Raw genomic sequence first — 10,502 nt, forward strand, 5'->3', positions numbered from 1 at the left:
GGAGACCTACCGCCTCTCGCGCCAGTCCTGGCCGAGGCTCCAGCTTGAGTTGTTTGCAGGCCCTCAGACCCCCGCCCGCAGTAAATGTGTTTTCTTCATCCCCGTGGCTGGGGAGGAAGATAAATTTAGCAACCCCCGCCGTCCCCTGCCTTCGCTTTAAAAAAAAAAAAAAAAAAAAAAAAAAAAATCTTTGAAATAAAATGAAAACGGGCTTGCCAGTCTAAAAGGGTGTGCGGGAAGGGGGGTGGAGTGGGGGGAGAAGGGTTATCCCTAGAGCACCTACCAGGCCGTCTACTTTTTAAAAATAAGCAGTCAGAGAGCCAAACTGATTTTATTAGTTTGTACGGGGGAGGGAGATGAGCAAAGTTGCATTTTGAAACGTTTCGCACGTTGCAAAGAACAGGAATTTTCTGTGTATTTTCCTATGTACCCGTGTTTCAGAGCTTGGGGAGCCTGTGAAATGTAAGACTGGTGTCATCGTTTCATAAATCATGAATTTTCCACATTCCTTAATAGAGAGGAGCCCAATTGGGTATGGATTTTTTTTTTTTTAAACAAACTGCTTAAACAAGCCTTTTGAAGTTTCAAAAGACTTGGGAGAGGAGAGGAAAATGATTAAACAGCACTTACCAACTTCAAAAATGTGCATTTTGCACTTTACTTAGTTTAAATGTTTATGCTATCTTTCCATGCTGAACTTGGAACCCAAACTGTTTTAGAGTTACTAGGGAAAAGTTAAATAGTGGAGTCTTTACATTAATCTGGAATCTGGCATGCTATCCTTCCACACAGCACTAAATGTTAAAAGACATTTGTAAACAATAAGAAACACAAAAATTATAAAGCAAATAGTATACTGGTTTGAAATCTCTAAATACAGAGGCCACGTATTTTAGTTGCCTGACAGAACTCTTTAAAACTCCCAGAATGCAATTTGTCCCTTCCCTCAGACATCTCTCAATCACAAATGCTTTCAAAAAGGAAAAACAAAAGTAGAGTAAGAAGAAATCTCTGAGCATGCACTGGATGGTAATTTTCCTCGCGGGGCTTTAGTTTGAATTTTTCCAAGCGATTAAATTTCCTTTCAAAAATAGTAACAGCATGTATTCATTGTTTATAAAAATTACATCAGGCTGTGATACACACTTTCACAGAAAGGTAAGTGAAACTAAGCAATGTTGTGTCAATCAAAAAAAAAAAAAAAAACGAGAAATAGCTTGTGTGCCCACATTAATACTTCTTGCACTCCCAGGCTGGAGTGCAGTGGCGCCATCTCGGCTCACCGAACCTCCGCCTTCCGGGTTCAAGCGATTCTCCTGACTCAGCCTCCCAAATAGCTGGGATTACAGGCGCGTGCCACCACACCTGGCTAATTTTTCTATTTTTTTAGTAGAGACGGGGTTTCACCATGTTGGCCAGGCTGGTCTCGAACTCCTGACCTCAGGTAACTCACCCACCTCGGCCTCCCAAAGTGCTGGGATTACAGGTGTGAGCCACTGTGCCCGGCCACCCACATTAATATTTCAAAACACTGATAACCAGCGTTTAAGTACTTTCCAAAGGCCTCAGTTTGATGCTACGGAATGGCAAGAATGGAAGCCAGGTTCCCTGGCTCACTCCTGTAATCACAGCATTTTGGGAGGCTGAGGCGGGAGGATCACTTGAGCCCAGGAGTTCAAGATTAGCCTGGGTAACATGGTGAGACCTCGTCTCTATTAAAAAAAAAAAAAGAATAGAGCCTCACTTCATTCATGCAACTGTAAGCAGCATGTTCAAGACAGAAAAACCTAATGTCACCATTATTGTTAGTTTTTCCATAATTACCATCAAATACTTATACATCCACCAGTGTAAAGCACCTAAGAAAACAGTGTCCAAGGCAAGCATAAAAGAAAAAGATGTTTTCTCAGTTTAAAAGATCACAAGTAGTTTAGGGATTGATACTTTCAAAAAGCCCTTTGTCATTACTTTTCATACAGGAAGAGACTGTTAACTTGGGTGGAAAACAAAGAAAGGATGACCTAGTTCTATTAGATTAGATAAACCTTTATGAAAGTCCAGCAAACTTTATAAAGTCCGGTTATTTTATAGATGACTATACAGATAAGGTCAACTATATTTTCTTAAGTTTAAAAAAAAAGTAATTTGTACTTTAAGCCCATTTATGGAAGTCTGTAAAGAACATTGTTAAACTGGTAAAAGAACAATGATAAAAATCATTTCACTAGAAGTACACTTAGTATTATACTCATGATAAAGTGAAGATGAAAAGGAAGTGTAAACAGCAGAGATCAGAAATTGTTTGATGTGATAAAATACAAAATGCATTTTATGAAAGTACTCACAATAGGACCTTGAGGACACCTAAGATCCTTGAAAGCATTTGGTAATTAAGCACCAGACATCTTGCACTTAAAGGACCTACTGCAGCCTATCTTGCCTTGATAATTTTGATAATTGTTTTCGTATTAGGCACCTTTAGAATTCTGGGCGCAGGAAGTAACAAAGATGTGCTTGCCCTTGGGGAACTCGAATAAGGAGGCTGTGTAAGGCAAAATAAAAACATTCCTAAGTACTTTCATTTTCTCAAGTAAACATAATAAAAGGAAATTTTATCTAGGGAGGTCGAGAGCAGAACATTTCAAAAGAGAATGCTATGAATACAAAATAGCTGGTTTCAAAGCAGTAAAAGGAATTTTGATTACGTGCTAAAATGTATTTGTTCCTTCGGAGCTGTTAATGTACATCAGATAGTTAAAAGCATTTACTCACGGTTTTGACAGTGTTTTAATAACTTAACTAAAAATCTCTGACATGTTTATAGGTCCTTGAGCCAGAAACGATAGAAGGCCTTTCAATCATTTTCCCGGAGAAAGATTAGTCAAAAAAGAAGCTGTTGATTTTCACTCCACATCAGAGACTGATGGGAATTCAAATAAGAAGTAATACATTATTGGCTTATGAAAATATGTACACCTTCTTGAATAAAGTTGTGGTCATTCTTTTTTTTTTTTTTTTCGTATCCCAAACATTAAAAAATATTTATCTTCCCCCAGAAAGGCCCTAGTTTTATTGAACTAAGCATGCCCTATAAAAATTAACCATTTATCTGATACCTGATACTTAGGTTATACTTAGCGTGAGCAAGTCGCATCTTCTGTTGGAATTCAGTTGGCCATAATTAATGCCAATTAATAATTTTTCATCTGAGCCCGTAAGCCACACACTCTCCCCAAGGAGAATAATTTTAAAATAAACAATGACTGGCAAATAGGTGATTTTCAAGCAGTGCTTTTTACATGAGTCATTAGTTGAACAAGACATTGTTTAATTCCTGAATATAATAGTCAAATTCTTCATGGATTATAAATCACAGGGCACAGCAAACAAACTAGCTCCACTAAAGAGATAAAAAAAAATCAATATAGAGACCTAGAAACAATGAGCAGTAGCAGTGAGCACCTCTGGTGTCCAAGTTGGGGCCTCTACAGTTTTCCACCAAAGGAAAGGGAGAAGTGATTGATTCCAGGGCTGGAGCAGGAAAGTATAAGATAAGCCAGGAACAACTCCTTATAGCAGAAAGCGAAAGAAGAAAGTATCTAAGCTTACTAGGAGTGTGTTAAAGTTTTCAGGAGCCAGTTTAAGAAGGCTCCAGTTGTCTAACGTTAAGAAAATTTGAATGTCAAAAAAATAATTGCTATGGATTGAAACACGGTGGATATATTAATGAATTTATGAGACTTTAAAAATGATCAACTAGTGGTGATGGTTGCACAACGTTGTAAATGTACTAGAAATTAGTGAATTGTATGTATGCTTTAAAAGGGCGAATTTGATAGCATGAGAGTCATATTTCAATTTTTTAAAATGATCACTTTTGGAGAATGCTAGGGAACCAATATTTTGAAAACCAGTAAAGGCAAAGAGATGAAGCCTGTAAGATCTACTCCTCAGAGTAACCAAATAGTTGATGAAGGGACCTTCCTTTTAATAGAAGTATTACAACTAATACATGAAGAAGTCCTGATGAAATTAGAATATCACCATTTTGCAACACCTAATGAATTAATGGACCTTGGCAATAATCATTGATGGCTGCTAAGCAGAGAGAAAACCAGAAATATGCCTCAAGATGGAAGGACAAAATGCTACTAGACAAAAAAAAAAAAAAAAAACCTGAGTTTGATCCTAAGTTTGATTAACCTTCTAGCTCTAACTACCAGTTTACAGGAAATACAGGAAACAGAGAAACATATCAATTAAACCACAGGGATGCGGTCAACAAAATCCAGTTGATGAGAAACTCTAAAGGACAAATGAAAGATAAGAATAAACAAATAAATTATAAGAAAACAAATTATAAGAAAAATTCAACATTTAACAAATAAATTTCTTCAATGAATAAATTATTAGAAAAAAATAGGAGGGGAAATCAATAGATTAGAAAAGACTTAAAAGACATGTTAATCAATGGCAGCGTATGAACTTCATTTCATTTTTTTTTTTCTTGTGGCAAAGTCTCTCTCTGTTGCCCAGGCTGGAGTGTAGTAGTGCAATCACAGCTCGCTGCAGCCTCGACATCCCAAGCTCAAGTGATCCTTCCACCTGAGCCTCTTGAGTAGCTGGAACCGCAGGTGCACGCCAGCACAGCCAGGTAATTTTCGTATTTTTCATAGAGACAGGGTTTTGCCATGTTGCCCAGGCTGGTCTTGAACTGGACTCAAGTGATCCACCTGCCTCAGCCTCCCAAAGTAGGGGGATTACAGACACAAGCCACGGCATCTGGCTCATTTCAATCTTGATTCAAACAAACTGTAGGTAAGGTGTGGTGGCACATGCTGTAATCCTAGCACTTTGGGAGGCCAGTGAGCTCAGGAGTTCGAGACCAGCCTGGACAACATGATGGAACCCCCACCTCTACAAATACAAAATAATTAGCCAGGCACAGTGGGGCTCCTGTAGTCCCAGCTACTCAAGAAGCAGAGGTTGGGAGGATAGCTTGAGCCCAGGAGGTTGAGGCTGCAGTGAGCTGAGATCATGCCGCTGCACTCCAGCCTGGGAGACAGAATGAGACCTTGTCTCAAAAAAATAAATAAACAAAAAAAAAAAAACTAAAAATGTGAGACAATTGGAGAAATATGAACCCTGAATTTTGTCAATACTGACTGGATATATGCTCATATAAACAAATTATTGTATTGTTAATTCATTTAGATGTAATGATGGTGTGATTATGTCTAAAAACTAGTCCTTATCGGTCAGGCACAGTGGCTCATGCCTGTTATCCTAGCACTTTGGAAGGCCGAGGTGGGCAGATCACGAGGTCAGGAGTTCAAGACCAGCCTGGCCAACATGGTGAAACCCCCATCTCTACTAAAAATACAAAAAATTAGCCAGGCGTGGTGATGCATGCCTGTAATCCCAGCTACTCGGGAGGCTGAGGCAGGAGAATTGCTTGAACCCAGGAGGCAGAGGTTGCAGTGAGCTGAGATCATACCACTGGACTCCAGCCTGGGTGACAGAGCTAGACTCTGTCTTGAGGAAAAAAAAAACTAGTCCTTATCTCTTAGAGATACATGAACAAAATATCTACAGATAAAATGATACGATATGATATCAGAAACAGCACTGAAAATAACATGGGGGGTTCAGGGTGAAGTGTGTGAGGGAATATACATGAAACAAGATTGAAGTTAGATGATGGACATAGTTGGATGATGGACATATGGGGGTTTGTTGCATTATTCTCTTTGTATATGTATTTGAAATGTTCCATAACAAGTTTAAAATATGTATAATATATACCCATAATATATATACACGCAGAAAAAATTACCTTCAAATTTCAAAGAATCTTTGGAGTAGGGCAAGCATTACAGATATTAGTGGCCTCCTTTCTCACACTTTTCTGTGAACCATACAACACTACTCATTTGCAAAACAATTAGCAGAATTAAGCAATGAAATATATAAAAACTAGACCACTTATGATTAAGAAAACAGCAATAATTTTCGAATTTACAAGGGAACACCTTGGTAAAGATACAGATTCCCAGGCCCCAACTCCTGGAAATTCTGATCTCGTCGATGGGATGGTTAATTTTAATGTGTCCACTTGAATGGGCTACAGGATGCCCAGATAGCTGGTAAAACATTATTTCTAAGTGTGTCTGTGAGTGTGTTTCCAGAAAAGATTCGCATTTGAATCAGTAGCCTAAGTAAAGAAGGTCAGGCCGGGTGCAGTGGCTCATGCCTGTAATCCCAGCAATTTGGGAGGCCGAGGAAAGCAGATCACTTGAGGCCAGGGGTTCAAGACCAGCCCGGCCAACATTGTGAGACCCCATTTCTTCTAAAAATACAAAAAGTTAGCCAGGCGTGGTGGTGACTGCCTGTAACCCCAGCTACTCGGGAGGCTGAGGCAGGAGGGTCACTTGAGCCCACGAGGCAGAGGTTGCAGTGAGCTGAGATTGCACCACTGTACTCCAGCCTGGGTGACAGAGTGAGACTCCATCTCAAAAGAAAAAAAAAAGGATCTGCTGTTACCAACGCGGGTGAACATCGTCCAATCTGTTGAGGCCCTAAATAGAACAAAAATTCAGAGGAAAGGTGTATTCTCTTCTTGAGCTGCCCTGGGACATTGGATTTCCTGGTTTTCAGGGCTTTGGACTCAGATCAAATTACACCACCAGTTTGCCTTGTTCTCCAGCTTGCATTAGGCAGATCGTAAGACTGCTTGGCCTCCATAATCACATAAGACAATTTTCATAATAAATCTCCTCTTATATATCTATGTACATATCTTATTGGCTCCGTTTCTCTCTGGAGAACCCTGACTGATACAGTAGGTATGGGATAGGGCCAGTTTAACCAGGAGTCCTGGTGATGCACAGACAAGTCATCCACACACCAATGACACTTTAAGAAATGTTAGTACATCCTTGTAAATGCCTCTTTGCCCACATGTATAAGAGTTTTTCTTGGAGTATAAATAAGTAAAATTTTCAGAATATGGCACATTTTCAATATGACTCTCCAAAATGGCTATCCTAATATACATTCCCTCCAGCAGAATATGAGAATTCCCAACTCCCTATTCCTTCATAACTCTTGATGTGCTCATCCTTTTTGACAATCTAATAAGTGAGAAATGGTAAAATTGTTTTAATTGACATTTCCTTGATAACAAGTAAGTTCAAGGTATCTGACTCTTTATTAGCTATAGTTTTCCTCATCTGAAAATTGCCTTGGAATAAACTTTGTCTGCTTTTCTATTCTTATTCATTTCTAGAAATACTTTCTACATTCTGAATATAATTATTTGCTAATTATGTATGTTACAAATATCATTTCCTTGTCTGCTGCTTGTCTTTTAACTTACTTTGTCTAAGGTAGTTTTTCTTTTTTTTTTTTTTTTTGAGACGGAGTCTCGCTCTGTCGCCCAGGCTGGAATGCAGTGACACGATCTCGGCTCACTGCAATCTCTGCCTCCCAGGTTTACGCCATTCTCCTGCCTCAGCCTCCCGAGTAGCTGGGACTACGGGCACCTGCCACCACGCCCGGCTAATTTTTTGTATTTTTAGTACAGACAGGGTTTCACTGTGTTAGCCAGGATGGTCTCGATCTCCTGACCTCGTGATCTGCCCACCTCAGCCTCCCAAAGTGCTGGGATTATAGGCGTGAGCCACCACGCTCGGCCCAAGGTAGTTTTTCTAGTTGCACATCTTAAAGTCAATTAAAATCCTGGGGAACTTTTTCTTTTAAATGAAACAGGGTCTCACTATGTTGCCCAGGCTGGTCTCGAACTCCTGGCCTCAAAAGAGATCCACCCACCTCGGCCTCCCAAAGTGCTGGGATTACAGGCATGAGCCACAACACCCAGCCAAATTAATGTCTTTATATTTATTTAGTTAGTTAGTTTGAGATGGAGTTTCACCCTTTTGCCCAGGCTGGAGTGAAGTGGCTGGATCACACCTCACTGCAACTTCTGGTTCCCAGGTTCAAGCGATCACGCCTCAGCCTCCTGAGTAGCTGGGATTACAGGTGCGCACCCCCACACCCAGGTAATTTTTGTATTTTTAGTAAAGACGGGGTTTCTCCATATTGGCCAGGTTGGTCTCGAACTCCTGACCTCAGATGATCCTCAGCCTCCCAAAGTTCTAGGATTACAGGTGTTAGCCACCAAACCCAGCCCCAAATTAATGTCTTTAAATTCACCAATACCACTATACATTTTGTGGAATTAAGAAATTTGCTGTAGGCACATGACCAGTGAGTACTTTAATGCTGGTACATGCTTGGACTTTCTGGTTTTCTTGGTTGGTTTGTTTTTTTTTGTTTTTTTTTTTTTTAAAGACGAAGTCTCGATCTGTTGTCCAGGCTGGAGTGCAGTGGCGCGATCTCAGCTCACTGCAAGCTCCGCCTCCCGGGTTCACGCCATTCTTCTGCCTCAGCCTCCCAAGTAACTGGGACTACAGGCGCACGTCCCCATGCCCGGCTAATTTTTTGTACTTTTAGTAGAGATGGGATTTCACCGTGTTAGCCAGGATGGTCTTGATCTACTGACCTCCTGATCCACCTGCCTCGGCCTCCAAAGTGCTGGGATTACAGGTATGAGCCACTGTGCACTGCCGACTTTCTGTTTTTGTCCTAAATTTTCTTTTCTTTAAAACCTTCCTTACCAAAAATACATCTTTATAACTTTCTTCACATCTCTCCTCTACTTCCTGGTTCCTTTCTACCTTGTTTCCTGAATAACATTTTAAAGTCTGTAATTTGAATTAATCTTCAGATAACTTCTGAATTAGATAAAATTATTCTTTCTCTCAATAAAAACACATCTTCTTGGGTACATATTACATACAGAATTATATCTTAACTGGAATTCTTTTCCTTAGTAACTTTAAATTTTGAAAACCTAGGAAGCAAGAAATCCTGAGCTGCCTATCACATATTAGCTTTTTATAAATGAGAACCATTCCACGATTTTTAGAAACATGTTTCCCCATATCATAATCTTTTCTTAACTGGAAATGACCCAGACATCCAATGACCGGCAAAAATAACTTTTAAGATTTTAAGTTACACAAAAAGTTCACCTCTAGCACTTACTCATTGATATTTTATTTGTTTTTAGCAGTTTATCTAGATTATTTATAAATCATTTCCTTGTTATCTATTTTACAAGCTGTGAATATCAGGTGTTCATCTTTTAAGAACCTTAAGGGTACCTACATGGGCATTTTCACCAGTAACTCAGAATATTCTGCTGTTTTTTTCATTAAACCAATAATATTAAATTAGTCTTACTTATTTAAAAATGTGCATAAAGATCATTTCGTTTTGGCTGGGTTTATAGTTTTATAACCTTCTGTGCCAAACCCTGATACCTCAAGATACCTAGCAGAGACAAATATAAAACCCAAACAAAAATGTACACTGACAACTCTGAAGACATTTCTATTTTTATTTTACCAATAATTGTATTTATTTATATGTATTTGTTTGTTTTTTGAGACAGAGTCTCCATCTGTTACCCAGGCTGGAGTACAGTGGCGCCATCTCGGCTCACTGCAACCTCCACCTCCTGGGTTCAAGTGATTCTCCTGCCTCAGCCTCCTGAGCAGCTGGGACTACAGGCACCCACCACCATGCCTGGCTAATTTTTGCATTTTTAGTAGAGACGGGGTGTCACCATGTTGGCCAGGCTGGTCTCGAACTCCTGACCTCCAGTGATCTGCCCGCCTCGGCCTCCCAAAGTGCTGGGATTACAGGTGTGACCCACCGTGTCCAGCCTCAGTTGGGCTTGTTCAACCTACAAATGGGAATTCCTTTACAAATTTCCCAAACTGAAAGGAGCAGATTCTGCTGTCTGCTGTCTGGGCCCACAAAGTGCACTCATCCTATCTGGATGCAGTTGTCAAATTTCAAAGGCTGTTCTTCCGAGGCAATCAGGAACACTGTTGAGGCTGGCTGCAGAGGGGCCAGAGAGAAGGAAACTCACCTCCAGCCAAAATTGCGTGGGCAGCTGCTTAGGAAGGCTTCTGAGACTCCCGGCAGCCCATCGCAGCCAAGCCACAAGCAAAGCATGCTGGGTCAGAGAACCAAAATCTGTTACTAAAACACAAGGGGCTCCATCTAGGTTCTGCTGCTCGCAGCACAGAAAGACAAATCACTGAGACAACAATGATTGCCAGGGAAGAAGGTTTTAATCAGATGCAGCAGCCAAGGAGATGGAAGATCAGTCTCAAATCCATCTCCCTGACCAACTAAAATTAGGGGTTTATATAGCAGGAAAGAAATGTAACTATGTATGGGAAAACAGAGGAAGCAATCATGATGAATGAGGGGTCTGGTGTCTTAATGTCTGGATGCAATGATCTGGTGAGTTTCAGTTATTTGATACCTTTTGAGAGGCCTGGTATCTCCTTGTCTGGATCTGGTGAGTTTCAAGTTTTAAGACCAGAAGGGTCAATTTCTATGTTTATCAAAAAAAAAAAAAAAAA

At 40.1% G+C, this 10,502-nt stretch overlaps 1 protein-coding gene across 1 annotated transcript in view; it reads right to left on the reverse strand.

Annotated features, from left to right (window-relative positions):
* ZFX (zinc finger protein, X-linked) overlaps window positions 1-246 on the reverse strand; it is a 77,248-nt gene extending 77,002 nt beyond the window's left edge. Inside the window, exon 1 of the mRNA XM_011988000.1 lies at window positions 11-246. The gene's annotated coding sequence lies outside the window, so the exon portion shown is untranslated. The remainder of the gene's footprint in view (window positions 1-10) is intronic.
* Window positions 247-10,502: the final 10,256 nt, after the last annotated feature.

Source organism: Mandrillus leucophaeus, unplaced genomic scaffold (assembly GCF_000951045.1).
Source record: "Mandrillus leucophaeus isolate KB7577 unplaced genomic scaffold, Mleu.le_1.0 Scaffold321, whole genome shotgun sequence".
Lineage (NCBI taxonomy): Eukaryota > Metazoa > Chordata > Mammalia > Primates > Cercopithecidae > Mandrillus > Mandrillus leucophaeus.